Here is a 27,591-nt window from a genome sequence, read left to right on the forward strand (position 1 = left end):
CAAACTGCGCATGTGCGGCCATCTCCTGGCTGGGACATGTGCAGGAGACACGAAAACGGGAAAAGACTCAAACTGCGCATGTGCGGCCATCTCCTGGCTGGGACATGTGCAGGAGACATGAAAACGGGAACAACTCAAACTGCGCATGTGCGGTCAGTTCCCAGCCAGTGCATGCGCAGAGGTCCCGAGGCCTGCTGGGAACTGGAGTTCCCGAACTCGATTTAAATTAAGATATTTTTCCTTTTTTTTCATCACTCCAGTCTATGTGAAGATTAAAGCACCTCCACCTACTGACACCAACCAGGATTATTGCATTGCCTTTGTTCCAAGCTCTAATTATTTCTTGCTTAATGTTCAGTCCAACAGTATAACTACTGCGAGGAGACTAATAGACTATTCCCACCAGCATTTTCTGACCCTTGTTATTCTTAATGTCTGCCTGTACTGGTTCTGCTTCCTGATTTCCTGAGGCAAGGTCTTTTTTCACTACTGTGCTATGCCATCCTTTATTATCAGGGCTATTCCTCCTTTTCCATTCTGTCTTTTCAAAATGTTGCGTACCCTGGAATATTTATTTCCCAAGCTTTGTCACCTTGTAATCATGTTTCACTCATGCATTTGATGGAATAAATTGTCAGAATAAAAGAAACAGATAGTCTTGCTGCCAAAAGGAGATCATTGGTGCAACACTTTAGAATCTCATGCCTTTATCCCAGGGAAGGGAGAATATTGACTCAGCCGCACTGCTCCTGTGTGTGGTGTCATGTAAATTCTGAACTTTGTTAAACACATGTGTAGGCTATTTGAATTCAACACTGTTAATTTGTCAGTTGATGATTTATTCTTAAAATAGTCTTACCAATCTTAACCTCAGTCTCTGATCACTGTTATAGTTAATGCTCAGTATTCATTCATGCTGACTAATGGCAATACATTGAATTGTCTTTGCTGCTCATTTTACTAGGTACTTCAACCTATTAATGATTTTCTATGGAACTTCTAGATAATGGTGATTGCACTTACACTTGCCTATTAAGCATTTATGCACACAACTTTAAGTTGTAACTTGTAGCCAAACGATAGTGTTGAAAGCATGACTTATGGTCATACTCTTTCCTTAATAATTTGATAAGAAAGAGTTAATTCACTCACTCAGCAGCCTGAGAGCAATCTAACTCAAGGTTTGTAAAATAAATTAATTTTGACCCAAACTGTTAAACATGGTTAAATGTAAGACAGTTCGGAAGCTGTTTCAAACATCAATTAATCCCTCAAACTACAATAGGAGATAAAGAATCCCAGATCATTTCTTAGTCTTGAGTTAGAAGAGGATAATAAGGATTAATCTGATTTCCCGATGTGTATTTGTCAGGTTATTGAAACCCATCTTTTATGCACAGTCTAAGAGATAGGGAGATTCCATCGATGACTCAACTCAAGGTTCTTCATGCCAAAGAAAACAGATATAAATTGGCATATTTCTGCTTAGCTATTTTTTTCAATCATAGTTATATTACATTTACCAATAACTTCTTTCCCTAGAATTATTTTACCTTTTTAAAATTTCTTTCTGCAATGAGTTAACAACATTTATTCCCCTGTTCATGAAAAGATATTTCAAGTCATCACAAATACGTAAACTAGTTCATATGAGCTCATAAACTCTTTTAATCAACTGTTTCCTTACCAAGGTGTTTGTTAATTTCCATAATACTGCTACCTATATCCAAGTCATTGAAGTCTCTTATCCCTTTCAGCATATCTAAAAATAAAAAAAACAATTTCATACATTTATTCACTCATTAAAAATGTGTGTCTATCCAGTATTCGTGTGTGTAATTTGATTGGTCTTTTTGCCTCAAAATGTTCCTATCTCATTAGTTAGTACTGCTGACTTCATTGACAAAGCTGGAGATTAATGAGATAAATACAGCCTCAGTTAACAGAGATGGAAGCTTAGGCAATGGAACATCGAGGTGCAGGAGTTCACTGGATCTCACTGTTTGCTACAATGGTGATGCTAGCATAGGGTTCGATTTAGGCCAGAACGTCCTGCAGCATCCACTTCCTAATACTGTTTCAATCTCCACAGCCAGATAAATAATAAACTTACTGGACCACAACAACAACTTGCATTTATATAGCATCTTCAATGTAGGAAAGCATCCCAAGGTGCTTCACATGTGCTTTATCAGACAGAATTTAAGATCAAGCCACAAAAGAAAATATTAGGAAAGGTGATCAAAAACTTGATGCTAGAGTTAAGTTTTAAAGAAACATCTTAAAGGAGCAAAGGTTTAGGGAGGGAATTCCAGATTTTAAAGCTAAAACTGCTGCAGGCAAAGCCACCAGTGATGTGGCAAACAAAATCGGGAATGTATGAGGCTGGATTATTTTTTATGGAAAAGAAAGTGTTTATTGACAACAAATCTTAGATTGGACTTCACGTCATTCTGCAGAATTATAAAATAACAAATACACAAAGCAATCCCGGAGCATCTGCTAGGTGATGGGAAAGGCAAAAACTGCCTTACCTCCTCTTCTGGAAGATGTTTCCGTAGCCTCTCCCTCGGGCAGCCACTTGAGCTTTGAGGAATGCAGCGTTCCCTTGGACAGTCCCCGTAGTCTGGTTCTTGTTCTTCATACTCTTTAACGTGGGAGCATTTTACAGCATGTCTGGCAAGATCAGGAAGCGAATCTTGCTGCCACGGATGTCGACCTGCTCCACCTGAGTCACACGTCCAACGCGGTAGGTGACAGTGATGTTAGACATCTGATAGTTCATATTGTCCTCAGCCTCGATTAGTTTTCCCCGGTAAACTTCCCCTGTGTTGGTCTTGGATTTTGAGGAATACAGAGTTCACAGAGGGTTATAAGGTTGGAGATTCCAGAGATAGGGAGGGACAAGGCCATGGAGGGATTTGAGCATGAGGGTCTGAATTTTAAATTATACGTGTTGCTGGACCTGGAGCTAATATATGTCAGTGAGCACAGGGGTGATGCGTGAGGTACAAGTTAGAATAAGGATAGCAGAGTTTTGAATGAGGTCAAATTTATGGAACATGGGGGTCAGCTGGGGAGCAACAAAATAATTGAGTCTGGAGATAAGAAGCGATGGGCAGAGGCAAGTTCAGGGATGGACGACAGTTCAGAGGTGAATGGAGAGGATATGCTAGTTCAACTCAAGGTTGAATAGAATGCCATAGTTGAGAACCATCTGGTTCAGCCTGGGAGTTGCTAGGGAGAAGGATGAAGTCAGGGGTGGAGTTTGTGACAGATGTGAGAATGGATGTTATTTTTGTAGTATTTTTAGGGAATATTGTGTATTCTGTGAAGAAGGTTGTGTGTCTGTGTGTGTGCATGTGAGTTTGTGTGTGTGTAAATGATTTAATTGAGCTGGGGAAAGGTTACTGGAGACAGGTTGCCTGGGAGGTTTAAGGCATGAAAGGATAGAGGCGTTAGGTTTGTGTACGTGTAATGAGATATTATGGTGGTTGAGATACAAGTAAATAGGTTGGATCTAATATTTGCATTTTTAGATAAGTTGAGAGTTCATTTGAATATCAAGGGGAAGTCGGATGTGACAGAAACATTTTTGCATCTTACAGGAGTTACATGGGTAAACAGAAGACGGTATATTACATTTTATTGACCCGAAAGCAGAAACAAAATAGAAACATGAATGACACCTGATTGGAGACTGATACCTAATATAAAATATCAAGTGCAATGTGCTTCGATTGGCCTGGAAGAGCCTGAGCTTAATTAATGAATACTTTGATGTTATTGATTATTTCTCAGGAATCTGGCATGACCATATAGCTCCTATTCAAGACTCCAGAGATAACAGCCAGAAACCAAGCAACAATTCAAATATTAGTAGTGTTATGGAATCTGTGGTTTGTGGGACCAGTGAGGAACATGTGTGCACTGTTGTTTGAACAGATGACTTCTCGAATGATCTGTTCAGTGTACTGAGTGTGGCTTCACAACTTGCTTTTCTTTTTGAGTCAGACCATAACTGAAAGAGAAACCAAAACTTAAGGTTTCTAGGGAAGCTGAAACTGGTTGAAACCAGATAAAAGACACAGAGCCATCCGAGCTCATATCACCGAGAAGTGCAGTGTAGACAGGCTGAAGAAAACAAAGGCTGGATCCAGGAGCTGACAATAGGAAAATATAAGTTTGCTGCAGCTGTTCCTGTTAGTTAAAGTAATTGACTGACCAGACTCGGGCATACAGTGCACACGGTTGTCACTGATGGTTTGGATAAAGATAATATTGGTGAATCCATGCCTTCCAGACTATAATGAGCAGAGCTAAGGAGGTTCTGGAGAAGTATGACATTTTGTTGGAGGTTGTACCTGTGGAACTCAGGCTGAATTGGAGTTGCTGTTGGATGCGAATTGGCAGCTTTGGGGACTCATGAGGTGAGTTACTCACCACAGAATTCCCAGCCTCTGACCTGCTCTTGTAGCCACAGTATTTCTATGGCTTATTTAATTTAGCTTCTCATCAATGGTAACCCCCATGACGTTGATGATTGGGAATTCAATGTTGGTAATGTCGTTGGATGTCAATGGGAGATTGACACTGTTACCTGCTAGCTATTATTATTATCAATCATTTTTTAATGCTGATAGATTATCAAAATGATCAGCACAAAGTGATCATAAATGGAGTGTACCACAAACAGCATGTTAAAATTGGGAATTTGGTACAAGTGAAGATTTGGTACAGAGGGAAGGAGGTGCTACTTGTAGAGATTCTTGTTACAAGTAAATATTGAATTTAATCTAACCAGAACATAAACTAGATCAAGTAATTAGTTAAGAGTCAAATCTATAAGCTAACTTGATTAAATACATAGACTAATTAATTAAATAAAACAAAATTGTATAGGAATGTTAGGGAAGATGATTTGTTGCAACTTCTGCATGTGGCAGGTGTGGCGATCACTGCAATACCAGACAATCCTAGCTGCAGTAAATGGACTAGAAGAACTTCAACTCAGAACTGTTGAGCCAGAGTCCACGATGCAAACATTTCGGAGCATCATGGAGAGGGAGAGTAACCTCTGATCCAGGGTGGAGTCACACCCATTAGGTTAGATAGTGGTGCAGGTATCCTTCGGCGTTGGGAATAAGACAGATAAGGGGATATCAGATGCTGTGCCGAAGAAGCATGGCATTGCCTATATCTAACAGGTACAGGAGTTTTGCTGCCTGCATGGTTGACAGAGTGGATGGGAAAATTGACCATGAACTATGGTATAGGAAGCCATTCAAGTGGGGGGAGTGAAAAGGAATGTGGCAGTGATAGAGGACAGTATAGTCAAGGGACAGATACTGTTGTCTGTTGCCGTGACCGGCAGTTCTGAAGGTTGAGTTACCTGTCCAGTGCTAGGGAAAAAGACAGCTCTCCGCAGCTGGAAAACAACTTTAAGTGGTAGGGAGTTGTTGTCATGGGCCACAATGGCGTAAGCAGACCCAGGAATAAGATTCTGCTGAGGGAGTATGAGGGGCCAAGGTCCAAATTAACTATAAAATGATCGACTAGTTACAACACAGGAGGCCATTCAGGTCATCATGTCTGTGCCAGCTGTCTGCAAGAACAACTGACCAAGTCTCATTTCCCTACCTCTTCCTTGTAGCCCTGCAATTTTTTTCTTTTCTAACAATTGTCCAATTCTCTTTTGAAAATCATGATTGAATGTGCCTCCACCGCACTCTCAGGCAGCGTATTCCAGATCCTAGCGACTCACAGCGTAAAAACATTTCTCCCCATGCCACCATTGCTTCTCTTGTCCACAGAGGCTGCAGGGCTGGTTCCTTGAGGCCGTGGCTGATGACACCCATGCGGTGGCCTCAGGCTGCAGCAGAGCGACGCTATAATGAGGTTCATGCAGCAGCTCACAACTTTGTGGAGCAGACCATTGGGATGCTGAAGATGCGATTCTGGTGCCTGGACCGGAATGGTGGAGCCCTGCAATACAGTCCACAAAGGGTGTCACGCATCATCGTCATCTGCTGCGCCCTTTACAACCTGGTGCGGCAACGGGGTGAGGAGCTGGCTGAGGAGGAGATGGAGGAGCTGCATGTCTCCTCCAATGAGGATGACACTGACGGGGATGAGGGTGAGGGGTTTCTCGGTGGTGACAATGATGGGGATGAGGCTCCTGCACTGGCTAGACGAGGCAGGCGCACTCGGGAGGCCCTCACAGCTGCCAGATTTGTGGAGGATGATGACAACATGCCGTGAGGTGTCCCCGTAGATCTTCACATCACAGTTGTGAACGTTTGGATCCAGTCTGGCTTATTGCAGCGCCAATACCCTCTGTGAGAATGCTCCTGTCATGGAGATGCAGTGGAGGCCTTAATAGTCGCTCGATCGCAGGAGGGTGATGGCAACATCCAGTGAGGACACTCCATAGATCTTCACATAGCCTCTGAGAATGTCTGACTCCTGTCTGATCGAGGGCAGCTCACTTGCACTCTATGATCAGGGCCATCTCAGAGACGTAGCCATGAACCTTTAGGCGCATCTGATACTGTGTCAAAGTTCAGTACCTCAGCCCTTCAGGAGCTGGTGCACAGCATCATTGGTCGCAGATGCTGGTGAGATGGGGGCCAGGAAGAGGGGAGTCAGATGGGCCGGACACTCCCAGAGTCACCTGGGTGGATGGCCCCGGAGCGTGCACCTGCTGATTCTCCTCCCTATGGATGCCCGAGGACCCCTGGCTGACTCCGTGAGCAGAAGGGGTAACTGGAGTGAGATCGAGATGCCCAGCATCCCTCTCGTGTGCACACTGCTGGAGGCCAACTATGGCATCAGCGATGGAGTTCAGCCCGCGCAGCAGTGCAGGAGTGACGTCCTGGACCATGGTCTCCATGGCGGCTGCCATCCTGCCAGTGTTGACCTCGGTGTGTTCACATGCTGGCGCTATCACCTCAGCCTGAAGACGGACGGACTCCTCCATCGTGCCTTGCAATCTGAGGAGTGCAGCAGACATCCCTTCCTGATGTTCCCGAGCTTGCCTTTGCAGCTCCAGCAACTGTGACATGGCCGAGTCCAGAGGCTCATCATCTGACTCGGACTCAGCAACTTTTTGGCCTGAAGCAGTCCTCTGAGTGCCGGGGACCTGGGAAGTCCCTGCCTCCGCTTGCTGTGGATCAGAAAGTGCGATGTGCTCACCAGATTGTGATCCTGAGGCTACTCTAAAGCATAGTCCTATTGAGGTGCGCATCCCTGCACTGGTGGAGGGTGTGGGTGAGCGCTGTGATGGGACTTCAGGGAGGGTGCCTTCAGATTCCTCTTCAGAGATCTTTTTGGAGCTTGATTGGAGGCTCTGAGTCGTGGACTCCATCGGCTGCTTCCCAGATGTGCCTGTGAAAGCAAGGGGAGATAATTAGTGCATGGCAGTGGCCTGTGAAACAGGACACATCACTCACAGCATGGCTGTCTGATGGATGTTGCACTCTGGACCCTCACTTGGTAGAGCAGCGCCGACCTCACTGTCAGCACAGGACCGGTCCCAGTCATTGCCGTCCGGCTAGATGGCTCTGTTTTCAAAATCTGTCAGAGTGAATTCCAGCATCTCGCCACCTGTCTTTCCCTCCTGTTGTGAGCCAGTTTGTCCTGCATGGATAGAGATGGGGAGAGTGTATCAGGACGCCTGCCGGACCACATGATAAATATGCCTGGCATGTGTGGTTGGTGAGTGGTCCCATGGATGGGATGAGGACAATGATGGTGTGTGTGAATGCGTGCACGGTGATGTTCCTTGCACAGGCAGTGAGTGAGGGCCCTGTGGGTGTGTGATGGGTTTGTAAGTGTGTGAGTTGAGGGTGATGAGAAGAGTGACTTACCCTGGTGGAACGGAGGAGATTATTCATCCTTTTGCAGCACTGGGTGGCTGTCCTCCTCTGCAGGGCATTCGCGCTGACCACCATTGCCACCGTCTCCCAAGCTGGATTGGTGACATTGCTCCCTATCCTGCGGCCGGAACATGGGTAGAACACATCCCGGCGGACCTCCACGGCATCCAGCAGTCGCTCAAGGGACCCGTCATTGAAGCGGGGGACTGCAGTTTTTTTGCCTTTGCAGGCCATGTCTCCCAAGTAGCAGTAGTGAGCTGGTGGCAATGAGCGTTTTGCTGGCAGCTGCCTTTTAAAGATGGCAGCTGGCATGATGCAACAGCGGGTGATGGCGAGCGGACAAATGACAGCCCACCCGCCATGGAATCAGTGTGTTTCGCAGGAGTGAATATGTAATAAGGCGGGCTCTGGAAGATATGGCGTGAATACCCGCCATTTTCTTCAGCAGGTAGGACTCCATTTTACCTGCCCACTACCACACTTAGTGCAATTCTGGGAAAATTCAGCCCCTGGTTTTTTTCCTACAAACTCAGTTGAAGGCTGAGGCAGGTGAAGAAGCAGCGAAGTATTCTTGTATTCTGGGAATTAGTTCACTTTGTAGGTATTATGACACAGCTGATGATAAAGGCTGAGTTGATCAAATCCCAGAGGGAAACTTGAAACAACTGTCATAATCCATTTTTGCAATTTGTAATTTCGAGTTGCAGACTTTGAAATCAGTGGGAATAAGACCACCGAGTCTCACAGTTTTTAGAAAACAAATTTAAAAATTTATTAATTTAACAACAAATTAATACATACACAAGTCTACAAAATAACTGCTATAATAACTTTTTAACAAATCCCCAAATTAATCACCCCCAGGTAAATCTCCACTAAGGCAACAGTAACCCATAGACTTTAAATAGACACCAGGCAAAGTACATTTGACCTTACAAATTCCAAATGCAGTTCCTTTGCAAGTTGGCTGGAGGCATACAGGCTGGTTAGGTCTTAAATGCCTCTACCTTACACACATAAACTCCTTTCTTTATATACCTAGCTTTCCCTTTGAATGTAGATTTTCCACTGTATCACTAGATCCTTTGAACTTCAACTCTTCTAACAATAAAACCCTTTCCATCGCACCAATTTATTAGTAAGGTGAAAATATAAACACACTGTTTGGCTTCTTCTAGCTAGGTGCAAAATTTTATCCACAGTCTTGAATAGTTTATTCAACAAATGCAAATGAACACTTTACGTTACTGTTCTCCCCATTAATATCTCAAAACTACTATACATCAAAGCACCCAGACTAGCTAGCTTTAATCCAATTGAGACACACACAAACAAACACCTACACACAGGCCCCCCACTAGAATTCTATTTAAAAAAAATAATTTCCAATAACATTATACACATTAATATCTCTTCATGACAGTAGGCGAAATGCAGGATTCTTTCTGGAGATCCAGGCTTTGAGAGAGATGGAGGTCAGAAGCAGGCTGCTATAGCTGGAGTCTTGTTATCTCTTCTGAGGTTAGACATCAACTGAAGATGGAATTCGAAAGTTGTACAATTAAAGCACTTCAAACAGCTCAGGTCATGTGATATGGTGGTTTCGGGTCGAGCCACTCAGCTAATGATGTACTTTAAGGCCTGCTCATTAAAACCCATTGTATTTTGAGCAGGTAACTGCAGAACTATTAGCACAACATTGGCGATGAGGAGTTATAAATAGGTCTGCCTTTGTCCAGTGCTGGCTGGGACAGTCGTCTCATCTATCAGTCCTTTTTTTGGCTTGGCTGGAATGTTCATACAAGTCACATTCCAAGAGTTTGAGTTTTTCTTTGCCCACTGGAACTGTTCAGAATTTTACAGAACTATGAGCTCTGGATTTGATTGTCCCACCTTTCCCCCTCATGGAAATGTATCTTGACTGTACGCAAACTTTCTCCTCTTTAAAATCAGTCCATTGTTCCTACACAGTTCTGCCTGCTAATTTTTTGATTCCAATTTATTTGGGATAGGTCCATTCTCATCCAATTGAAGTAGCTCCTGTATCCCTTACTACCTCCCCCACCCCCCCACCCCCCACCAATCAGTCTGGATTGCCCCTTGTACTTTTTCATAGTCAACCTAAGTCTTATGATACTGTGATATCTGTCCCCTAATGTTCCCCCACCGACATTTGATTCACTTTTTCTTGGGATGTGGGCCTCACTCACGAGGCCAGCGTTTATTGCCCATCCCTAATTGCCCTTGAGCTGGGTAGTTGAGAGTCAACCACATTACTGCGGGTCTGGAGTCACGTATAGGTCAGACCAGGTAAGGATGGCAGATTTCCTTTCCTAAAGGACATTAGTGAACCAGATGGGTTTTTATGACAATTGATAATGGTTTCATGGTCACCATTACTGAGACTAGCTTTGTATTCCAGGTATTTTTCTTATTAATCATTTTAACTTTTGTTAGTAATTAATTGAATTCAAATTCTACCAGCTGCCATTGTGGGATTCAAATCCGTGTCAGCAGGGCATTATCCTAGACCTCCGGCTTATGAGTCCAACGGTGTTACCACTATGCCAGTGTCTCCCCACCTCACTTAGCCCATCACATTCCTCAGAACTAGCAATGCCTCCTTTCTCATTGGACTGGACATATGCTGATGTAGAAAATTCACCTAAGCACACTCTTCCCCCTCTCTGTTCTTTACACCAGGCTTGTCCAACCAGCAGCCCGCAAGCCACATCCAGCCCCCGAAGCCATTCTATGTGGCCCATAGAGCCAGTTTTCAAAATGTAAAACATGTAAGTTAGAGTGGAAGTTTCTGCAAGCAACTGTTCCTCCAATCACAGGCCATTCCTCTCCCATAAATAGTTCACAGCTCTGAAGAAGGGTCAGACGGACTCGAAACATTAACTCTGTGGCTCTCTCCTCAGATGCTGTCAGATCTGCTGAGTTTTTCCAGTGTTTTCTGCTTTTATTTCAGATTTCCAGCATCCGCAGTGTTTTGCTTTTATCACTACATTAATTAAATTTGGCTAAAGGAGCTTGTAAACAGTGCAAACAAACAACTAGACTTCGTACGCTAAAGATTGGGTCCAGTCAGCGAGGCCCATGTCAGCTCAGGCCACAGGCTTCCCATGCAAAATGTCAGTGAGGTCCGTGTTGGCTTGCGTTAGGGTCCATTCAAAAAACATTTGATTTTTGGATGTGTTCTATTTTTGAATATACGGATTAAGGATATTCAACTGTACAAAACTAGGAGGAAAGGTAAACTGGGGGGACGACACAGAGAGACTGCAAAAAGCTATAGGCAGGTAAGTGAGTGGGCAACAAGATGGCAGATGAGGGTTAATGTGGGGAAGTGTGAGGTTATTCACTTTGGTCGTAAGGACGGAAAAGCAGAATATTTTTAAAAAGGTGCAAAACTTGTAAATTTTGATGTTCAACGAGACTTGGCTGTGCTCATACAAGGAACACAGAAAATTAGCATGGAGATACAGCAAGCAATCAGGAAGGCAAATGGCATGTTGGCCTTTATCACAAGGGGATTGGAGAACAAGAATAAAGAAATGTTGCTACAGGATTTTGGTGAGACCACATCTGGAAGACTGCATGCAGTTTTGGTCTCCATTTTTAAGGAAGAATGTACTTGCATTGGAGGCAGTACACTGGGCTGGAAACCACCCCCCTCCACCCCCCAAATGCCGGTGTGTTGAAAACCCAACATGATCCCACTCCCGGCTTTTATTGGGCATGCTTGGAAGCACGTGAGAAAATCTCAATCAGCTGTTGTGTCAGTAATATGGATATGTAATTATCCAATTAATTGTGAAATCACCAGAGTCAACAGTTGGTGTTGCTCCTGCTTCTGCTGCTATTGGTGTGGCTCCTGGTGTGGTACAATTAATTGGATAATTGCATATCTGCCTTCTTCACAGCCACGTGTTCCACCCTAAGACAGAGGGGACGGACACAGAAATCCAGCTCAAAGGTGATAGCCAAGCACAGGGTATACAGGCATAGGGTCGGCTTCCTCGACATGACTGGGTAAAAGTCCCTCAGATGGCTCAGGCTTTCACAGCAGGTCACTGCTAATATCTACAGCTTCCAGGAACAAGACCTCTTTCCAAGAGGACACAGATTGCAAGTGGTCATCAAGGTCATTATAACCCTGAATTTCTTCATTTGCTGCTCCTTCCAGGAATCTGCTGGTGACAGGATTTCGCAATCTGCTGTCCATGAGTGTATCTCCCATGTGACGGATGTCATCTTTGCCAAGGCAGCCGGTCATGTCAAATTTGACACTGATAAAGTTAGTCAGAACCAAAGTGCTCCTGCATTTGCTGCAATTAGAGTGCCCTAAGATCATCCAGGAATATATGTCCATCAAAAGGAATTCCACTCCATCAATATTCAGCTGGTATGCGATCACTGAAAGGTTTTCATGCATGCCTAAGCAGGATGTCCTGGAAGCTGCCAGGGTTCCTTCATTCTACACCAATCATGCCTCCCACAGGTTTACACACCTCCAACCAGAGTCAGCGGATGGAGCCTTCTGAGGGTGTGGCTGAAAACATAAGAACATGAGAATATAAGAAATAGGCAGATGTAGACTATATAGTCCATCGAGCCTACTCCACATTCAATACGATCATGGTAGATCTTGAGCTTCAACTCCATTTTCCTGTCTGCTCCCTATATCCCTCGATTCATTAAGAGACCAAATATATGTCAATCCCAACCTTAAATGTATTAAACAATGCAGCATCCACAACCCTCTGGGGTAGAGAATTCCAAAGATTCACAACCCTTTAAGGAAGAAGGTGAGAACTACTCTGCATCCTCAGAGGAGGTGGATGAAGAGGAGTCTGATGTGACTAGCATGCCTGCAGCTGCTCACCTAGCTGCCAGAGAAGCCCACACCAGACTCAGCAGGCACAGTTCAGAAAACCTGAGAGCGTGAAGCCTTATGCCACAACAATATTGAACCAACTATCTCCTTACCTCCCTGCACTCTGTAAGCACAAAACATTTCATTCACACCATTTGCTGGTCTTCCACTCTGGTCATACCATTCTCCTCAAGGTTAATGTCCATTTGGAAGATGAGACACAACAATAGAGATAAATGGACAATGAAGACTGTTTTAAAATTAATTCACGGGATGTGGGCTTTGCTGGCTGGGCCAGCATTTATTGCCCATCCCTAGTTGCCCTTGAGAAAGTGGTGGTGAGCTGTCTTTTTGAACTGCTGCAGTCCATGAGATATACTCATGGACAGCAGATTGCGCAATCCTGTCACCAGCAGATGCCTGGAAGGTGCAGCAAGTGAAGAAAGACAGGGATGCAATGACCTTGATGACCACTGGCAATCTGTGTCCTCTTGGAAAGAGATCTTGTTCCTGGAAGTTGTAGATATCAGCAGCGACCTGCTGCAGTCCATGTGGTGTAGCTAAACGCCACAGTGCTGTTAGGAAGGGAGTTCCAGGTTTTTGAGCCAGCGATATTGAAGGAACAGCGATATATTTCCAAGTCAGGATGGTGAGTGACTTGGAGGGGAACTTCCAAGTGGTGGTATTCCCATCTATCTGGTGCCCCTGTCCTTCTAGATGGTCGTGGTTGTGGGTTTGGAAGGTGCTGTCTAAGGAGCCTTGGTGAATTCCTGCAGTGCATCATATAGATGGTATACACTGCTGCTACTGTGCGTCAGTAGTGGAGGGAATGAATGTTTGTAAATGGAATAAATGCTTGTGGATATGGTGTCAATCAAGCGGGCTGCTTTGTTCTGGACAGTGTTCAGCTTCTTGAGTGTTGTGGGAGCTGCACTCATCCAGGCAAGTGGGAATTATTCCATCACACTCCTCACTTGTGCCTTGTAGATGGTGGACAGGCTTTGGGGAGTCAGGAGGTGAGTTACTCATCGCAGGATTCCCAGCCTCTGACCTGCTCTTGTAGCCACAGTATTTATATGGCTAGTCCAGTTCAGTTTCTGGTCAATGGTAACCCCCAGGATGTTGATAGTGGGAGATTCAGTGATGGTAATGCCATTGGACATCAAGGGGCGATGGTTGGATTCTCTCTTGTTGGAGATGGTCACTGCCTGACACTTGTGTGGCATGAATGTTACTTGCCACTTGTCAGCTCAAGCCTGGATATTGTCCAGCTCTTGCTGCATTAGGGCATGGAATGCTTCAGTATCTGAGGCATCACGAATGGTGCTGAACATTGTGCAATCATCAGCGAACATCCCCACTTCTGACCTAATGATGGAAGGAAGGTCATTGATGGAGCAGCTGAAGATGGTTGGGCCGAGGACACTGCCTTGAGGAACTCCTGCACTGATGTCCTGGAGCTGAGATGACTGACCTCTAACATCCACAACCATCTTCCTTTGTGCTAGGTATGACTCCAACCAGTGGAGAGTTTTCCCCCGATTCTCATTGACTCCAGTTTTGCTTGGGCTCCTTGATGCCACACTCGGTTAAATGCTGCCTTGATGTCAAGGGCAGTCACTCACACCTCGCCTCGAGAGTTCAGCTCTTTTGTCCATGTTTGAACCAAGGCTGTAATGAAGTCAGGAGCTGAGAGGCCCTGGCGGAACCCAAACTGGGCATCAGTGAGCAGCTTATTGCTAAGCAGGTGCCGATTGATAGCGCTGTTGATGATCCCTTCCATTACTTTACTGATCATGGAGTGTAGACTGATGGGGCGGTAATTGGCCGGGTTGGATTTGTCCTGCCTTTTGTGTACATGACGTACCTGGGCAATTTTCCACATAGCCGGGTAGATGCCAGTGTCGTAGCTGTACTGGAACAGCTTGGCTAGGGGCGCGGCAAGTTCTGGAGCACAGGTCTTCAGTGCTATTCCCGGAATATTATCAGGGCCCATAACCTTTGCAGTATCCAGTGCCTTCAGCCATTTCTTGATGTCACGTGGAGTGAATCGAATTGGCTGAAGACTGGCATCTGTGATGCTGGGGTCCTGTGGAGGAGGCCGAGATGGATCATCCACTCGGCAATTCTGGCTGAAGTTTGTAGCAAATGCTTCAGCTTTATCTTTTGCATTGATGTGCTGGGGTCCTCCATCATTGAGGATGGGGATATTTGTGGAGCCTCCTCCTCCAGTGAGTTGTTTAATTGTCCACCATCATTCACGACTGGATGTGGCAGGACTGCAGAGCTTAGATCTGATCTGTTGGTTGTGGGATCACTTAACTCTCTTCATCACTTGCTGCTTATGCTGTTTGTCATGCAAGTAGTCCTGTGTTACAGCTTCACCAGGTTGACACCTCATTTTTAGGTATACCTGGACCTGCTCCTGGCATGTCCTCCTGCACTCTTCATTGAACCAGGGTTGATATCATTACCATCAAGCCAGGGGAGAGTGGGGAATATGCCAGGCCATGAGGTTACAGGTGTGTTCGAGTATAATTCTGCTACTGCTGGTGGCCCAGAGCATCTCATGGATGCCCAGTCTTGAGTTGCTAGATCTGTTTGAAATCTATCCCATTTAGTATGGTGGTAGTGCCACTCAATACGATGGAGGGTTTCCTCAATGTGAAGGCGGGACTTCGGTCTCTACAACGACTGTGCAGTGGTCACTCCTACTGATGCTGTCATGGACAGATGCATCTATGGCAGGCAGGTTGGTGAGGATAAGGTCAAGTATGTTTTTCCCTCTTGTTTGTTCCCTCACCACTTGCTGCAGACCCAGTCTAGCAGCTATGTCCTTTAGGACTCAGCCAGCTCGATCAGTAGTGGTGCTACCAAGCCACTCTTGGTGATGTACATTGAAGTTCCCCACCCAGAGTACATTCTGCGCCCTTGCCACTCTCAGTGCTTCCTCCAAGTGCTGTTCAACAGGGAGGAGCACTGATTCATCAGCTGAGGGAGGGCGGTACGTGGTAATCAGCAGAAGATTTCCTTGCCCATCTTTGACCTGATGCCATGAGACTTCATGGAGTCCGGAGTCAATGTTGAGGACTCCCAGGGCAATTCCCTCCCGAATGAAAACCACTGTGCCACTACCTCTGCTGGGTCTGTCCTGCCAGTGGGACAGGATATACCCAGGGATGGTGATGGTGGTGTCTGGGACATTATCTGTAAGATGTGATTCCATGAGGATGACTATGTCAGGCTGTTGCTTGATTTGTCTGTGAGACAGCTCTCCCAATTTTGGCACTAGCCCCCAAATGTTAATAAGGAGGACTTTGCAGGGTTGACAAGGCTGAGGTTGCTGTTGTCGTTTCCGGTGCCTAGGTCGATGCCGGGTGGTCTGTCCAGTTTCATTCCTTTTTTGTGACTTTGTAGCGGTTTGATACAACTGAGTGGCTTGCTCGGCCATTTCAGATGGCATTTAAGAGTCAACCGCAATGCTGTGGGTCTGGAGTGAAATGCAGGCCTGACCAGATAAGGACAGCAGGTTTCCTTCCTTAAAGGACCTTGGTAAACCAGATGGTTTTTTTTTTACAACAATTGACAATGGTTTCACAGTCATCATTAGACTTTTAATTCCACATTTTTATTGAATTCAAATTCTACCATCTGCCGTGGTGGGATTCGAACCCGAGCCCCCAGAGCATTACCCTGGGTCGCTGGATTACTAGTCCAGTGACAATACCACGACACCATCGCCTCCCCAACAAGTGCATATTTCATCTACAATTTGCAATAATTAACAAACTGACATGATTACGATTACCCAAATGTATCCCCTTGTACAACTAAAAAGTAATTCCTTTACTTCTCCGATTACCTCCACATGGTGCGACCCATTGTGGCTTCAGCAGAGCTAGAGGTAAGCTGCTCATTCCCTTGCTCTGACAGACGAGATGCAGAGAGGGCCTTGTCAAAGTCTGCTCCAACCTGAACCTGTGCAGGGGCAGACTCAGTCATCGGGACAGGAGGCAATATATGGGACTTTGACTCAGAAAAGGAGATGATGGAGAGGGGCAAGGGATGAGAAGTGGGAGTGTCTTGATTAGACTTCCCACTTCCATGTGCTCTTTCTCCTTCTTCTCTTTGATGACCCATCCCCACTTCCCTCCCAGTCAAATGCTGGATAGCACTTTGCTGTACTTCAATGACATGCTGAATGGCCAAGCATTGCTTGCTGGGTCTGATGCTGTATGCAGGTGGTCACTCTTTACATGGAGGTGAATATTAGTGAAAACACCTGAGGCATTACTACATTCACGTATGAGACAAGCTCCTCCAATCTCTCTCTAAGGGTCCACAATGCTTTTGGAAATACTGATAGAAACTCTCACATTTTCTGCTGTTGCCCCAGGAGCTCTTACAGCTGAATACGTGGCCCTAGCTTTTTCTGCCATGTTTAGCGAGTGAGTGTCACAACTTTGTTCCCACATTGATTTCAAAGTCACGTCCATTGGTGAGGTACTGTTATAGTGCGGACTGTGGAGCAACAGTTTAACTCAGACCACAAATTCCCTATTTCCGTGTTTAACTACACATGTGCGCACTCCAGAAGTTGCTGTCCGATTAACTCCAAAATAGTGCTGAATGCTGTTGGCCTCACTTTTATCCTGAATGCTACATATGGGCCTTTCATTCCCTGCTATTCAGTTCTGGATGATTCCACCTAGCAACCCCTTATATTTCTCAAGCTACATCCCAAGTGGATGTAATTCTCATGTAGCGGAAGGCAGGCCAGTATGAATAGAGGGACCTGTTTTTCAGTTCAGATGACAATAATGATGTAAATTCTTGAGTATATATTAGCATAACTATTAATGTGACTTCATATTTCTTTATCTTTGTCCTCACGGGAACAGCAAGAGAGGCCAGCCTCTCAAAAGCACTTCCAGGGAGCAGCTCGCAACCTATCAACATTTCTCGGCATTCATCAGCCCTGTTACACTTACTCGGGATAGATTGAGGAATATGAGGACATGCTGAGATGGAATCACTCAGTACTTGAGAGCAAGAAGCAGAATAAAGAGATGCCAATTCAACAGAAGAGGAGAGTGCCTCCTTCAGCAGCTGCACAGGCAATAGGCCCAGGTCTTCATAGCCTTCAAAAAAAGAATGCTTTCAGAGCATGATATTCTAGTGCAGTCATTGGCTGATTTACCTGGCATTCCACACCATGGAGGCAACTGTTGAGGAGTCTATGTTGTTCATGTGTGGGGAGATGGCCCACAGGACCGAATGCATGCAGACCTCCTTGGAGTGAGTGAGTGAGTGACAAGCCCAGAGCCATATGCTGCACAGTCGCCACAGTTGAAGACTTGATGCCAATCTTAAGCATTCCAGAACTTATAAGATACGTCTTTAGGTGTTCTGTGGCAGCTTTAATTGACAAGTATTGTTCGTCCTTTGAGGCGAAGATGACCATGTTCATCACCTGGGGTGTTTGATAATGTTCCGGTGAATACATTGGTGACCACTAAGACCGATCCGTGCCTGGAAAGTTCTGCTGCAAATAGAACAGATGAAGATTGAGATTTGGGCGAGTTGCTGGCTTGGATTTCCTCTGTTTGCGTTTTCTCGCTGACTCTGATATACATTTGCTTTCGAAGGAGGCTGCACTGTTTTAATTTGGTCGCGCCAGATGCAGCGATCCTCGGCGAGCTTCTCTTAGGACTTAAAGCCGACTGTGTCCTTATAGCATTTCCTTTGACTGCCATGGGAGATCACCCCAGACTCAAGCTGTTCATAGAAGATTCGGTTTGGTAAACAAGTGTCACATATTCTGGCTACATGACCAGCCCAATTCAGTTGTGACTGTTTCAATGTGGTGTGGGTACTTGGCATGCCAGCTCAGGTGAGCAGCTCAATGTCTGGCATTATGTCCTACCATCTGATCTTCAGAAGGTTCCAAAGGAAGTTCAAGTGAAAGTGGTTGAGCTTCTTGGCATGATGCTGGTACACAGTCCGAGTTTCGAGTGTAAAGCAGAGTGGGCAGGACTAATGCTCTAAAGACTTTCAGTTTGGTCGACAGACTTACTCCTCTTCATTCCCAGATTGATGTTCAAAGTCTGCCGAAGGCTCCACTTGCTTTGGTAATTCGCACATGTGCCTTGTTAATATAGACAGCTCAAGACAGAGTGTGCTGCTAAGATAAGTGAATTTATCCACTATTGACAGGTTCTGGTCATGGACTGAAACCTTGGGCTCGAGATAGGGCTTTCCTGGAGCTGGCTGGTACATAACTTCAGTTTGCTTGGTGCTGTTCTTAAGGTTAAAGTTATCACATGCATTGAAGAACAAGTCCATGCTACATTGCATGTCCATCTCTGAAAAGGCAGATAGTGCACAGTCATCAGCAAACAACTGACAGGTACACAGAAGAGGAAAGTCAAACAAAGGGAGAAATTGGCAGGACACTGTGTGTCCTGCCAATCCTGGCATGAAGTCTGACAACCCAGAGTGGGTAGGGAGGTGAGGAAAAGAGCAAGGTTGTAACAACCCTTTGGATTTTGCTATGAAAACAGAAGGTGCTGGAAAAACTCATGAGGGCCGACAGCATCTGCGGAGAGAGAAACAGAGTTAACGCTTCGAATTGAAATGACTTTTCTTCAGAGCTGAAGAAGGGTCATACAAACTCGAAACATTACCTCTGTTTCTCTCTCCACAGATGCTGTCAGGCCTGCTGAGCCTTTACAGCATTTCCCGTTTTTATTTCAGATTTCCAACATCCACAGTATTTTGCTTTTACCTTGGAGGTTGCTATTTTTTCTCCATATTTCTACCCATTTAAGGTATAAAACAGCAACAAAATTTTCTCAGTAACTAAAGTTCTTATATCTCATAATTCTTGCTCAGACGTCGCAATGTTCAAAACGCTGTTTTTTTTTGTTAATGTCCTCTTTTTATGTGGGGACCTACCAGAGAAGAGATCGAGTCATTCGACAAGCAGAAACGCAACTAAGCTGATTCATTTGAATACCTGCATCTTCTTCAAGTGCAGCACCGCTGGGCCTTCACAGTTGTTTCTATGCAGTCCAAAGAAATCCTCTCTGTGGAAAATGTGACCTGATACTAACGCACCAATGTGAACAAGGGCATTTAGGGATGGGCAACAAATGCTGGCCTTGCCAGCGATATTCACATCTTATGAATGAATAAGAAAAAGAACAAGGCCAAATAAACAAAATACAGATGGTGGAACATCAATGGGTGTATACTTCTAATCAGTAAATACCTATTCCAGGTAGGGCATCAACTGGCAGAAACAGGAGAATGGGGAGAACTAAAGAGACAAATATTATGTACTCATTAATAGTGTTATTATAAACAAAATGCCAAATTAGTGATGTGTACCTAAAATGTACCATAACAGCAAAGTAGCTACTGTACTCCGCTTAGGTATTATCCTTGGTTCAGCAGTAGCATTCTTGCCTTTCGAGTCAGGAGATGTGGCCTCAAGAACACTTTAGAGACTTGAGTCCACAATCTGGGCTGACACTTCAATATAGCGGTAACAGAGTAATGCACTGCTAGAGGTATCATCTTTCAAATGAAATATTAAACCCAGGCCCTTTCTGCTCTCTCAGCTGGGTGTAAAAATCCCAAGTTAGTCTTTCAGGAGTACAGGTCATTCTGACCAATATTAACCCCTCAAACAACATTGCTAAAATGCATTAGCTGTTCAGAATCTCAGAGCCGTTTATGGGAATTTGCCGTGCATAAATTGTAAACCACAATTACAACAATGACGACTTAATTGCCTGTAAAACATTTTCAGACATCTGTGGTTGTGAAAGGTGCTGTATAAATAAATGCAAGTTCATTCCTTGTATATTTTTTAAATGTTTCAAAATTTTAAGAAAAGGAGTTATCCAGGACATCTGTAAACCACAGCCACCAACCAACACCAAAAATAGAACAAAAACCCTCATCGTGTAAAATTTATCCTAATGCTTTTCAACTGAATTACAAGTTATATTTACATTTTGATCCTTTAATTTCCATCAAGTTATTCTTAAGCTCGGGCGTCACATTGATTTCAATGGTTATTTGCTACCAGTAGCAATTAGAAAATTATCCCCAATTTCCTACACGCTAACAAAGAAAAACAAAACAGTTTTGATGATATCTTTATCACTTTCACAATAGATTAATGATTAATGTCAATTGATTCTTGACTACTTAACTCACTATTCAAAAGCATTAATGGCAACACAGCACCATCTTCTCAAGCGCATTAGGGATGGGCAATAAATGCTGGCCTAGCCAGGGGCAACCACTTCCTATGAAAGAATAAACTAAAATTCCAAACCAAGCTACTGAGGTTTTTTTTATTATTACATTTGGTTTAAGCATGACATTATCCAACCAACTTTACCTTTAATTCTGAGAATATTTAGGAATGAATATCAGTAGAAGAAACAAACCTTGCATTATCGGTGACATCGGATTGTCCACCTGCATTAAAATAATAATGCATTACAAAGATAATTAATGACACTATAAGTAAATAGTATTCTTATCACAGTCTTCTCTTACCGCTACAAGATTGGTGCATGAGGTGCTCATCATAGAAAAGAGCAACAAAGCAGAGGTAAAATTCATCATTTGCTTGAACATCGATCTTATATAAATGAAAAAATGAAAATGTTAGGAAATGGTTCAAGAAAATTGATTGCATAATATCACTTTATGAAAAATCTTTAAACATAATTGTTAGAAGGCTCCACAATTAATAATAAATACAATCACTTTAGCAGTGAAAATAGTTTGCATTAATTTACAAGTGATCTACATTTATAACAGATATTTCTTTTGCACATACTTGGTCATTATTGAACATACGAACAAGGAGCAGGAGTAGGCCATTCAGCCCATCGAACCTGCTCCACCATTTAATAAGATCATGGCTGATCTGATAGTAGCCTCAAATCTGCATCCTGCCTACCCCTGATAACCTATCACCTCCTTGCTTACCAAGAATCTATTCACCTCTGTCTTAAAAATATTCAGACTCTGCTTCCACCACCTTTTCAGGGAGAGAGTTCCAAAGACTCACAACCATTTGAGAGAAAAACTTTCGCCTCAACTCTGTTTTAAATGGGCGACCCCTTATTTTAAAAAAGTGACCCCTAGTTTTAGATTCTCCCACAAAAGGAAACATCCTCTCTACATCCAACCTGTCAAGACCCTTCAGGATCTTATATGTTTCAATCAAATCGCCTCTTACTCTTCTAAACTCCAGTGGATACCAGACGAGTCTGTCCAACCTTTCCTCATAAGGCAACCTGCCCATTCCAAGTATTAGTCTGGTAAACCTTCTCTGAACAGCCTCCAACACACTTACATCCTTCCTTAAATAATACTGCACACACTACTCAGAAGTGGTCTCACTTGTGCTCTGTACAACTGAAGCATAACCTCCCTACTTTTGTATTCAATTCCCCTCGCTATAAATGATAACATTCTACTAGCTTTCCTAATAACTTGCCATACCTGCATACTAGCCTTTTGCGATTCATGCATTAAGACACCCAGATCCCTCTGCATCTCAGAGCTCTGCAATCTCTCACTATTTTGATAATATGCTTCTCTTTTATTCTTCCTGCTAAAATGGACAATTTCACATTTTCCCACATTATACTCTATTTGCCAGATCTTTGCCGTCTCACTTAACCTATCTATATCTTTTTGTAGCCTTATATCCTCTTCACAACTTACTTTCCCATATATCTGTGTGTCATCAGCAAATCTGGCAATCATCCCTTCATCTAAGCCATATATATAAATTGTAAACAGGTGAGGTCCCAGCACTGATCTCTGTGGCATGCCATTCATTACATTTTGCCAACCTGAAAAAGACACACTTATACCTACTCTCTGCTTCCTGTTAGCCAGCCAATCTTCTATCCATGCCAATATGTTACCCCATCCCATGAGCTTTCATTTTCCGCAATAATGGGTGGAATCGTCCCAGATTTGCATTAAGTGCAGTACTGGACATGTTAAATGACCTTTTATCCGCCAGCCGCAATGGCGGATTTGCATGCCGTATCGTCTCAAACCTGCCACATTATTTTTGTGTTCCCAGGAAACACGTTGTTTTCATGGCAGACGGGCTCTCATTCACCTACCACTCCATCACCTCGCTGCTTCAGCACGCTGGGCACCATATTTAAAGTACAGCCACGCGCACACTTGTCAGTGCTTCCAGCCCACAACTGCTGCAAAGAAGACATGGCCCTGAGAGGCAAAAAGACTGCAGCCCCAGGTTCAATGACGCGTCCCTCAAGCACCTTTTGGATGTCGTGAAGGCTCGCCGTGATGTCCTCTACTCCACTCTGGCCACAGGATGGGCAGCAGCCTCACTGATCCAGCTTGGGTGGCTGTGGCAGGAGTGGTCAGCGCCAATGACCTTCAAAAGAGGACAGCAATCCAGTGCCTCAAGAGGGTGAATGATCTCCTCCGTTCCACCAGGGTAAATCACTCTTCTCATCACTCTCAACTCACACACTCACAAACCCATCACACATTCAGGGGGCCCTCACTCACTGCCGGTTCAATGGACATCATCATTCACTCTCTCACAGACACCTTCATTGTCCCCATCCTGCCCATGGGACCACTCACTATCCACACATGCCAGGCATACTTATCATCCAGCCTGGCAGGCGTTCTGCTTATACTTTCTCCATCTCTATTCATGAAGATTAAGCTGGCTCACAGCAAGAAGGGGAGGTTGCAGGTCAGCGGAGGATTACCTGAAATCAAGGTCCTCACAGACTTTGAAAAGATCCATACAGCTGGCCGGAGACAATCTGGACCAGTCCTGTGCTGACGGAGAGATGGGCGGTGCTTTCCCAAGTGAGGGTCCAGCAGTGCAACATCCATCAGACAACCATGCTGTGAGTGATGTGTCCTGTTTCACAGGCCACTGCCATGCATTAATTATCTCCCCTTGCTTCCGGAGGCACATCTGGGAAACAGCCGATGGAGTCCATGATCCAGGGCCTCCAATCAAGCCCCGAAGAAACCTCTGAAGAGGAATCTGGAGGCACCTTCCTTAAAGTCCCATCACAGCGCTCACCCACACCCTCCACCAGTGCAGAGACACATTCCTCGGTGGGACCTAGCTTTAGAATACCCCCGGATCACAATTTGGTGAGCACATCATACTGTCTGATCCACAGCAGTCGGCAGCAGGAGCTTCCCAGGTGTCCAGCACTGGGAGGAATGCTGGAGGCCAGAAATTTGCTGAGTCCAAGTCAGATGATGAGCCTCTGGACTCGGTCATGTCACAGTTGCTGGAGCTGCAAAAACAATCCCGGGAACATCAGGAAGGGATGTCCGCTGCACTGCTTAGATTTGCAAGGCACGATGTAGTAGTCTGTCCAACTTTGGGCTGAGGTGATAGCACCGACATTCCAATGCACCAAGGTCAACACTGGTAGGATGACGGCTGCCAGGGAGACCTTGGTCCAGGATGTCACTCCTGTACTGCTCCATGGGCTCAACTCCATCGCTGATGTTACAGTTAGCCTCCAACAGTGTGTACACAAGAGCGGTGCGGGGCAACTCGATCTAACTCCAGCTACCCCATCCCCTCATGGAATCAGCCTGGGGCCCTTGGGCACCCATAGGGAGGAGGATCTGCAGGTGTACCCCGTGGGGCCATCTATCCAGGTGACTCTGGGAGTGTCCAGCCCATCTGAATCCTCTCTTCCTGTGGCCCCAGCAGCTCCAGCTCCACAGGCCGAGAAGGGTGCAGGACACAGCAGAACCCTGAAAGCAGGCCGGGACCCTCCAGGTCTTGGCCCTTCATAGGGCACCGGCCAAGGTCATCACAGACAGGGTGTAGCAATCAGCAGGCTGCCTCCGCCTCCGCTGTGGATGGCAGGGGAACGCCAAGACGCAGCGGCAGGGTTAGGAAAGTTAAGATGTAGTTGCACAGCCTGGGCACAGGTGTTAGTCACTTACTGTTCACTATTGTCAATAAACTCCCGAGAATGTCTCCCTGCCTATGGCTCCTTGCTCTGATGAGCAGTGTTCGTGTCACTCAGGTGTGAAACCTTTCTGCACAAGATAAAGGCAGGTGTCTCAGTCCAGGGTCTCTACCCTGTGCTCTGTGCAGCCTTTAGACCAAAGTGATAGTCCGGCCTCACACTCCCTGGACACATTACTGATGCCTGCACCTTGGCAGTGCTGTTCATTGCTGCCAGAATGTAGTGGGCAGGCGTCACAGAGTTCCGTCATTCTCTCTGTGTGCTCTCAGCACCTTTAAGGTGGGGCTGGCTCCCGTCTCTTCAGCATCTGTGACCAGTGGCACTGTGCTCCTGAAGGGGTCAGGTGCTGAAGGCGGACAAAGGATCAGATGCTTTTAACATTTCATGGCTGCGTCTTTATGACATGACCCTGATCACAGAGTGCAAGCGAGCTGCCCTCAGCCAGACAGCAGGCAGACATTCTCAGAGGCTATGTGAAGATCTATAGAGTCTCCTCACTGCATGTCGTCATCATCTTGCTGCAATCAAGCGACTATTAGGGCCTGCACTTTGTCTCCATGACAGCAGCATTATCGCAGAGGGTATGTGCGTTGCTCTAAGCAACGTGAGGATCTATGGTATCTGCTCACTGCATGTCGTCATCATCCTCCACAAATTTAGCAGCTATGAGGGCCTCTCGAGCACGCCTGTCTCAACTGGCCAGTGTTAAGGCCTCATCCCCATCATCGTCGCCTTCGAAGGCCTCCTCATCCTCATCCCCATCGACATCATCCTCATCCCCATCGACATCCTCCTCATCTGAGAAGACCTCCAGCTCCTCCTCAGCCAGTTCCTCTCCCTGCTGCAGCACCAGGTTGTAAAGGGCGCAACAGACTATGATGATGTGTGACACCCTCTGTGCAGGGCTCCACCAGACCGGTCCAAGCACTGGAACCTAATTTTCAGCATCTTAATGGTTTGCTCCACCAATTTGCGAGTTGCAGGGTGAGCCTCATTATACCTTCGCTCTGCTGCAGTCTGAGGCTGCTGCAAGGGTGTCATCAGCCATATCCTCTGCAGGTACCCCTTGTCCCCGAGGAGCCATCCCTGCAGTTTCTGTGGACCCTAGAAGACTCCAGGGATCTGTAAACGATTGAGAATGTAGGAGTCATGCACACGCCCTGGAAGCTGTGCGCAGACAGTCAGGATGCATTTCTGATAGTCACACACCAGCTGCACATTCAGTAAATGGAATCCCTTGTGGTTGATGACATCCACCGAGTGTAGCGATGGAAACCTGAGCACCACATGTGTGCAGTCAATCACACCCTGCACTTGTGGGAAACCTGAGATCTGGGCAAATCCAATTGCTCTTGCATCCTGGCTGTCCTAGGCCCGGGCAAAATGCACAAAGTTGTGTGCCCTTGTGAAGATGGCATCCTTGACCTCATGGATGCATTTGTGGGTGGAGGCTTGTAATATCCCACAGAGGTCACTTGTGGAGCCCTGAAAGGAGCCACTGGCGTGGAAATTGAGCGCCGCGATCACTTTCACAGCCATTGGCAGTGGATGTCCTGCATGTCTCCGTGGCGCCAAATCCTGCAGTAGCTGGCAGGTGTGACCAACCAGTTCCCTAGACATGCACAGTCTTCGGGGACACTGGTTCTCAGTCATCTGTAGAAATGAAAGTCTAGAGACCCTGGGCCTAGCTAGACACTGACCAGCAATATCTCGCTGTGGCTCTTTGGCCACTTGTGCAGGAGACCCAGCCTCCCCTTCTTCATAAGGGTGCTGCTCCTCCCTCTGTATAGCCAGGTGCCTCAATTGCTCCCTTCTCCACCATCTTTGCTCCCTGTAAGCCACCAGACATACAGTTAGGTCACCAGGCTCCATGATGGTGATGTACTCCTCCTGCAGGATGAAAGAGAGAGACGCGTGGCTTAGCATGGGTGTACTAAGAATCTGTCTTGGTTAAGTCTTAATGCATTGTAGAGAGTGCTGGCCACCACTTACAAAGCTCCTGTGAAGCAGCTTGAGACATTTTATTACGTTAAAGGTGCTATATAAATATAATTTGTTGTTGTTTGTGCTTAACAAATAGCTGTCAATAGATGGTAGCCTTGGTCTCTAAGCAGCCATCCTTTTGTATTTCCTTCCTCTTCAAGTTAGGCTGACAGGAATGATTAGCATCATAGAAGCTACCAGATACTCATCTAGTTTCTAATCAGAAACAAACAGGCACCAGAAGAAGCTAGCCGGCATTAGGCATTGCACCTGGAGGGTCTGAAGAAGTCAGACAGCAAGGCAAGAGAAGCTAGTTATGTGGAATCTTCCTTTTTTACCTTCCCACTGATCTTCAGGATTTCTGATTTTTTTCTAAGAGCAACCTGCATCAACGGTCTGACAGGATAATGTAAATAATCAAGCAAATTTGATCATTTCAAACCAAAATTAAGGTACACATCTTTCCATGGGATTCTCGTCAGGGCATTCTTACAGTGGATTTGAGCCTCACTCCATAGACTAGAGCACATTATCTAAAATGACAGCCCTGAGAGAGTGCTGCACTGTCAATGGCACTATCTTTTGGATGAGACATGGTTTACCAAGGCCTTTTTTGCCCTCTCAGGTAGACGTATGGATGCTATTCAAAGAATATGAGTTTTCCCAACATCCTGAACAAATCCATTCTTCAACCAACATTACTAAAACAGATTACCTGATTATTTACCTCCCTGCTGTTTGTTGAACCTTGCTATGTGCAGATTGGTTGCTGTATTTCCTACATTACGCAAGTAACTACATTTCAAAA

At 45.4% G+C, this 27,591-nt stretch overlaps 2 long non-coding RNA genes across 2 annotated transcripts in view; one reads left to right on the top strand and one right to left on the bottom strand.

The window, feature by feature from the left end:
- LOC144684701 (uncharacterized) overlaps positions 1-27,591 on the bottom strand; it is a 466,848-nt gene that overhangs the window by 349,322 nt on the left and 89,935 nt on the right. The window lies entirely within an intron of this gene.
- LOC144684702 (uncharacterized) overlaps positions 2,451-27,591 on the top strand; it is a 112,968-nt gene continuing 87,827 nt past the window's right edge. Inside the window, exon 1 of the long non-coding RNA XR_013577545.1 lies at positions 2,451-2,749. This is a non-coding gene — a long non-coding RNA (uncharacterized LOC144684702). The remainder of the gene's footprint in view (positions 2,750-27,591) is intronic.

The sequence above is a fragment of the Cetorhinus maximus genome, chromosome 9 (genome assembly GCF_964194155.1).
Source record: "Cetorhinus maximus chromosome 9, sCetMax3.hap1.1, whole genome shotgun sequence".
Classification (NCBI taxonomy): Eukaryota; Metazoa; Chordata; class Chondrichthyes; order Lamniformes; family Cetorhinidae; genus Cetorhinus; species Cetorhinus maximus.